This window comes from Macaca nemestrina, chromosome 12 (genome assembly GCF_043159975.1).
Source record: "Macaca nemestrina isolate mMacNem1 chromosome 12, mMacNem.hap1, whole genome shotgun sequence".
NCBI classification, from domain to species: domain Eukaryota; kingdom Metazoa; phylum Chordata; class Mammalia; order Primates; family Cercopithecidae; genus Macaca; species Macaca nemestrina.
In genome coordinates this window covers 114,268,943-114,276,445 of record NC_092136.1, presented here as the reverse complement: position 1 = coordinate 114,276,445, position 7,503 = coordinate 114,268,943, and the positions used below count along the sequence as shown (strand labels likewise).

The 7,503-nt window shown below is 37.7% G+C and overlaps 1 long non-coding RNA gene across 1 annotated transcript; it reads left to right on the top strand.

The window, feature by feature from the left end:
- Positions 1-260: 260 nt before the first annotated feature.
- On the top strand, positions 261-7,168 carry LOC139357373 (uncharacterized). Its single transcript, XR_011610360.1, has 3 exons — positions 261-483; positions 4,473-4,649; positions 6,586-7,168. It is a non-coding gene; the product is annotated as an uncharacterized lncRNA (long non-coding RNA).
- Positions 7,169-7,503: the final 335 nt, after the last annotated feature.

Genomic DNA, 7,503 nt, shown 5'->3' with positions numbered 1-7,503 from the left:
CCTGTCTTTTAGGGTTTTATAGTGACTTCACTACAGAGACATGATTGATTAAATTATTGGCCATTGGTGATTAACTCAATCTTCAGCCCCTCCTTCCTGGAGATTGGGGGTGGGGCTGAAAGTTCCAACACCTACTCATGTGATTGGTTCCTCTGGCAACCAGTCCCATCTCTTCAGGAGCCCCCACCCAACAGTCATCTTATTAGCATATTTTAAAGAAACACATCACTTTGGAGATTCCAAGCGTTTTCAGAGAGATGTGTCAGGAAACCAGGACAGAGGCCATATATATATTTTATAGTATCACAAGATATTAACAGAATATAGTTAAACTCTGTAAAATGTTTTAAAGAGGTTCGTTATAAGCCAATATGAGTGACTGCAGCTCAGGAATACAGAGTCTCAAGAGGTCCTGAAAAAGCGAGCCCAAGGCAATCGAGTTATAGTTTGGCTGTATACATTTCAGGGAGACAGAAATTGCAGGTAAAATCATAAATCAATACATGGAATGTATATATTGGTTTGACCCACAAAGGTGGGACATCTCAAAGTAGGGGCTTAAAGTCATAGGTGGGTTTTAGGTATTCTTTAGTGAGCAATTGGTTTGAAAGAGTGAAGCTTTGTCTAAAGACTTGCAGTAGAAAAAAAAAAAGCTTAAGATACACAGTCTGCTATCTGTCATGTGATGCTATACCAGAGTCTTATTGGTCAGTAAGTCACATTACACCGGGTTACTTAAAACACACACATGCACACACACATTAATGGGATTTTATGGTTCATAGGGTGTGACTTAACCCGAGCCTTGCATAGACTTAGGTTTTGTTTATAATTTGGTATTCTATTGCCACAAAAAGCCTGTTTTGTCAGTCTTATGATTTCTATTTTAACATTAATGTTGGTCATTTGTGCCTAAGCTCCAAAAGGGAGAGCGTATAATGAGGCGTGACTGACCTCCCTTCCCATCATAACCACGAACTCAGATTTGTAGGTTTCTCTGGGGTCCCCTTGGCTAAGGGGGGGTCTGTTCAGTCAGTTAGGGAGCTTAGGATTTTTTTAGCTTATAATATTACTCTGTGTTTTCTACTAAAAGTGTAATCCTTTTAGCTCTTATATTAGGGTATATAACTTACCTCAAATTAATTTTTTGTAGGGTATAAGATGGGGCCAAGGTTTATCTTTCCATATATGTGTCTATACATTTATATATATATACACACACATATATGTTCAAATATTCAAATATATATATTTGTGCGTGTGTGTTCAATTGTTCCAGCACCATTTGTTGAATAAACTTCCCTTTTTTCACTGAATTTATTGGGCATCTTTGTTTAAAATCAATTGACCAATACAAAAAATTAGCTGGGCGTGGTGGTACATGCCTGTAATCCCAGCTACTGGGAGGCTGTGGTGGGAAAATCTCTTGAACACAGGAGGTGGAAGGAGGTTGCAGGGAGCTGAGATTGTGCCACCGCACTCCAACCTGGGCAACAGAGCAAGACTCTGTCTCAAAAAAAAAACAAACAAACAAAAAAACGATTGACCTATACTTATATAGGTATAAGGTATACCTTATAGGTATAGGTATTATCACTGGCGTTGTATTGGCTCCATAAATCAATAGGGGAAGAACTGACATTTTAGCAATATTGAGCCTTCTTTTCCATGAAAATGGTATATCTCTGCATTTATTTAGGTATTTTAAATTTTTACTCAGTAATGTTTTGTACTTTTTTCTTTTCTCCCCCCCCTTTTTTTTTTTTTTTTTTTTTGGCAGGCTCTCACCCATCACCCAGGCTGGGGGGCAGTGGTATATTCTCAGCTCACTGCAACCTCCACCTCCCAGACTCAAGTGGTCCTTCCAACTCAGCCTCCCATGTAGCTGGGACCACAGGTGCACACCACCACGCCTGGCTAATTTTTTTGTATTTTTGGAAGACTCGGGATTTCGTCATGTTTCCCAGGCTAGTCTACAACTCCCGAGTTCAAGTGATCCTCCTGCCTCAGCCTCCCAAAGTGCTGGGATTACAGGCGTGAGCCACCACGCCCAGCCCATGTTTTGTAGTTCAACATATTTTGCATGTCTTTTGTCAGATTTATTCCTGAGCATTTTATTTTTGACACAATTACAAATGGATAAACATGTTTCCCATTGTTTGCTGTTAGTATATAGAAATATTGTGCAATTGATTTTTGCATGTTGACCTCATATCCTGAGATCTTGCTAAACTTATGTTTTAGTTCTATTAGTTTTGTTTCAATTTCTTAGAACTTTCTACATAAAAAATAATATGGTCTTCAAATAAAGAATGTTTTACTTCTTCTTTTCCAACCTTTATGTCTTTTCTTTCTTCTTCTTGTCTTTTTGCACTGGTTAGGACTTTTGGCATAATGCTGAGTAGAAATGAGGAGAACAGACATCTTTCCCTATTTCCAATGTTAGTGGGAGGATGTTCAGAGTTTAATTTAATGTTAACTATAGATTTTTTAATAGATGCCTTTCATGAGATTGAGGAAGTTTTCTTCCATTTCCAGTTCGCTGATATTTTTTGTCATAAATGGATATTGAATTTTGCTAATTGCTTTTCCTTCATCTACTGAGATGTTCATATTGTATTGCTTCTTTATTCTGTTAATATAATGAATTATACTTATTGATTTCAAATGCTAAACTATTCTTGTATTCCTAGAATACACTCCATTTTGTTATTCTTTATGTTGCTGGTTTCATTTGTTAATATTTTGCTGAGCATTTTTGCATATATCTACAAGCAATTTTAGCCTATAGTATTCCTTTCTTGTAATAAAGGTCACATAATATGGAAGTAACTGGGACTGTGGGAAAGTATATTAAGGTTGACGTGCTTTTTGGTGACTCTAAAATTATACAAGTAGTCAATCAATTACCCAGTCTACCTTAAGACACTTTATATATATGGTTTAAACATTGCTTTAAAAATATAGTTGGTGTAGTGCCTTAGATGATTTCAATAACTCAATACAAATGACTGCACAGCATATTTGATAAACTGGACAGAAAAAGGTAATTAAGATGGCAAAAGAAAGAGTTCAGCCATCAGCCTTATATATTCTCAGAAGAGGGAGGAAGAGAAAAAGAAGTTGAATTTTTTCCCATTTCATTATCATTTTATCATGTTTATATTTACACATTTCAAAAGTGAGAAAATTCAACTCATTGAAATTGGAAGAGAAAGTTTTTCAGGCCATCTCAGTAATTCTTATGCACAGAAGCATTGAAACCATTGGCAAGTTCTGTCTGGCAGGTCCTTATTAATGACAAATCTGTATGGTTTTTTGTTTGTTTTTTTTTTTTTTTTTTTGACAGTCACTTGGTTTAGTTTTCATTTGAGGATCTCCATTTTAAAGGTCACTGTCCCACATCTCTATCTTAACTTTTAAAAAAGATATTTGTATCTGGTTGAGAGCTACCAGGAGGGTAAAAACAAACAAACTGATGGAAAAGAGACAAGATAAGTATCTTACATTGTTTTCAGATGTGAAGACAGTGGGAAAAATATGGCATTAATGTGTTGAAAACACACATGTTTTGACAAAACTGACAACAAAATCTTTGAAGAGGGCTGCCCCCTAAGACAAAAAGCCTTACTTAAGAAGGACAATTTTGAGATCAGAGATATAAATGAAGACATGTACAAGACTGTGCTTTGAGTAGCAAATTTTCTAACTGTAGCAGAATTATTAATTATTGAGCCATATGATAGAATATAATGCAACCATTGAAAGTCATCATGAAAATATGCAATGTCATAAGAAATGCCTATGATACCGTAACAAAACATTCAGATATACACACATCCCAATACAGTGGGCCAAGTGAAATAATTAAAATTAATTAAAAAGAACAATCCTCAGATACTAGATATAAGCATGGAACAAATACTAAAAGGAAAACACTAAATTTGTAATGGTGATTATCTTAGTGTGATACAAATATATGATTTTGGTTTTATTCTTATAGTTTTCTGCATTTTTAATTTTCCTAAAACTGGTATTATTTCTCTAACAAAAAATATATAGAAAAATAGATTTTTTTAGATTCAGTTTGGGAAGAAGTGTCACGTATCATACATGATACAAGAGAATAATTTTCCACTCAGCTTTAGATATGTACTTGTGAAATAGCAAGGGATTTAAGATCAAGGGATAGCTGTATTTTAGCACAGACAATTTACTTGGTGTCTTAGTATCTTGATGATAGTTCCAGTGAGCCGTTTGGTTTTTGAAGGACAGTTCAGGCAGCCACATCTTAACAGCTTGACCGTTCTCATTTCTGGCATGTGGAGCTGCCAGCTTCCTCATTCTCTGCCCTCTGAACACCACAAGCTGTCAGTTTCCCAGTCACTCTGAACTGTTGGTAGTTTTACAGGCAGGTTGCTGTGCAGTAGATCTGTGTTTCTGATAAATACTGGGTTCTGTTTTGCATACAGGCCAGGTATATGAGGCAATCAGCTGGAGCCAATACATAGACATGTTTGATTGTTCTGTCTGGAGATACAGTGGAAAGAAAAATGCCGGGGGCTTGGCAGTGGAGACCTGAATTTGAGTCTCTTCATGACATTGGACAAATTCTTAACTGCATTGGGCCTCAGCTCACCTGTGAATGGGTAAATTAAATGACTTTTGCCATACCACTGTGACAGAGTTGTGAATTTCAAACAGTGCATATGAGATATCTATAATTCGATTCTAAAGTTTATAGGGGCCATGCACAGTGGCTCATGCCTGTAATAGCAGCACTTTGGGAGGCTGAGGTGGGTGGATCACCTGAGGTCAGGAGTTCAAGATCAGCCTGGCCAACATGTCGAAACCCTATCTCTACTAAAAATACAAAAATTAGCCAAGCGAAGTGGCGGGTGCCTGTAATCCCAGCTACTCGGGAGGTTGAGGCAGGAGAACTGCTTGAACCTGGGAGAAGGAGGTTGCAGTGAGCCGAGATCGCACCACTGCACCCTGCACTCCAGTTTGGGCGAGAGAACAAGATTCCATCAAAAAAAATAAATAAATAAAAACAAAAACTACAAAGTTTATAGGGGGAGGCAAAACAAACAACAAAATCTCACAGAATAGCCAATACAATACTGAGAAACAAACTTGGAGGACTGAAAGTACCCAGCTTCAAGACATACTGTACAACTACAGTTATTAAGACAGTGTAGTATTGGCAAAAGAACAGGCAAATAGATCAATAGAACACGAGAGAGGGGTCAGAAATAAACCCATACAAATACAGTTAACTGATCTTTGGCAAAGGAGCAAAGGCAATTCAATGGAGAAAGGATAGTTGTTTTTTAACAAATGGTGCTAGGACACAGGTACATCAACATGTAAAAGTATAAATCCTGACATAGGCCTTTATCTTCCACAAAAATTGACTCAAAATGGATCATAGACTTACCTGTAAAATATGAAACTATGAAACTCCCAGGAGATATCATACGTAAAATCTAGATGATCTCTGCTCTGGGGATGACTTTTTAGATACAACAGCAAAGCAAGATCAATGAAGGAAAACGTTGGTAAGAGGAGTTTCATTCTGTTGGGGTGATCAGACCCAGCACCAGGTTGTGGGGGTGACAAAGTCTGGCAGAGTCAAAGGATTGACAAAAAGACAGCTTGAGAGAGAAAGGTGGGACACCAGGGGGCCATCACTAGTGTATGAAGGCTGCAAAGACCCCGAGCGCTGGGAGCCCACGCTATTTATTGGTAATCCAACAAAGAAAGAGGTGGTGAGAATTTGGAGGTCAAAAGGGCACGTTGCATTAAGCACATGATTTACAGCTGTGATGGTTTAGTATTTACATGGAACATGTTCTGCTACTTGAGATAATGGGAATAGGAGACTAGGAGCCTAGGAGGGCTAGAAACAAGGAGCCAGCAAGTCTAGACACATTCCAGATGACATTATGCAAGCCCTGCCTCAGTTTCCCCTCCCAACACTCAGCTTTTTCCCAACACATTCAACTTAAAAAATTTTGCTCTGCGAAAGACACTGTTAAGAGAATGACAGATGAGCCTCAAACTGGGAGGAAGTATTTACAAAACGTATACCTGATACAGATGTAGCATCCAAAATATACAAATAACTGTAAAACTTAACAATAACAAAACAAAGGACCCAGTGAAAAAATGAGCAAAACATCTAGACATCTCAGCAAAGAAGATACATAGGTAATAAATGAGCATGTGAAAGGAAGTTCAACATTACATAATCAGGGGAATGCAAATGAAAACAATACTACATATGGCCTACAAGAATTTCAGCCTATTAGACTGGCAGAAATCCAAAACCCTGATGACCACGTGCTGGAAAGAAGGTAGAGCAACAGGAACTCTCATTCATTGCTGGTGAAAATGCAAAATGGAAGATGGTTTGACAGTTTCTTACAACACTAAACATACTCTTACCATATAATCCTGCAGTCATGCTCCTTGGTGTTTACCCAAATGAGTTGAAAACACAACAAACCTGCTTACACATGTTTATAGAAGCTTTATTAATAATTGCCAAAACGTGGAAGTAACCAAGATGTCTTTCAACAGGTGAATGAATGAATGGAATATTATTCAACGATAAAAAGAAATGAACTATCAAGCCGTGAAAAGACGTGGAGAAACTTCAACGCATATTGCTAAGTGAACAGTCTTATAGTGCTACATACTGTATGATTCCAACTATATGACATTCTGGAAGAAGCAAAACTACAGAGACAGTAAAACGATTAGTGATGGCCAGGGGTTGAAGGGAGGGTAAAATGAGTAGATGGAGCAGAGAGGAGTTTTAGGCTCTGTGCTGTAAGGGTGTACTGTAAGGGTGGTTGGACACGTGTCATTATACATTTGTCAAAACCCACGAATGTACAAGACTAAGAGTAAATTCTAATAAATTTCAGGTTTTAGTTCATATTGGTTAATCAGTTGTAACAAATGTGCCACACTATTGCAAAACATTAATAATAAAGGAAAATGGGAGTTGGGTGGGAAGTGTATATGGAAACTCTGTATTTTCTGTTCAATTTCCTGTAAACCTAAAACTATTATCAAAAATAGTCTATTATTTTTTGAAAGTGTATGTGAAAGCCATTTCTAAGTAAGGCACTATATAAGGATATTTTGGCTACAAGTAATAGAAAACTCACTTAAAATATATGTGTGGTTTTTTGTTTGTTTTTCAAGACAGGAACCGCCTCTGTCCCCCAGGCTGGAGTGTGCGGTGGTACAATCATAGCTTACAGCAACCTCAAACTCCGGAGCTCAAGGGATGGTCCCACCTCAGTCTCCCCAGTAGCTGGAACTACAGGCCCACATCACCATACCCAGCTATTTTTAAAGATTTTTGTAGAGATGGGCTCTTGCTATGTTGCCAGGGCTAATTTTGAATTCCTGGCCTCAAGCGATCCTCCCACTTGGTCTTTCAAAATGCTGGGCACCACTGTGGCTGGCATGTATGTTTTCTTGATT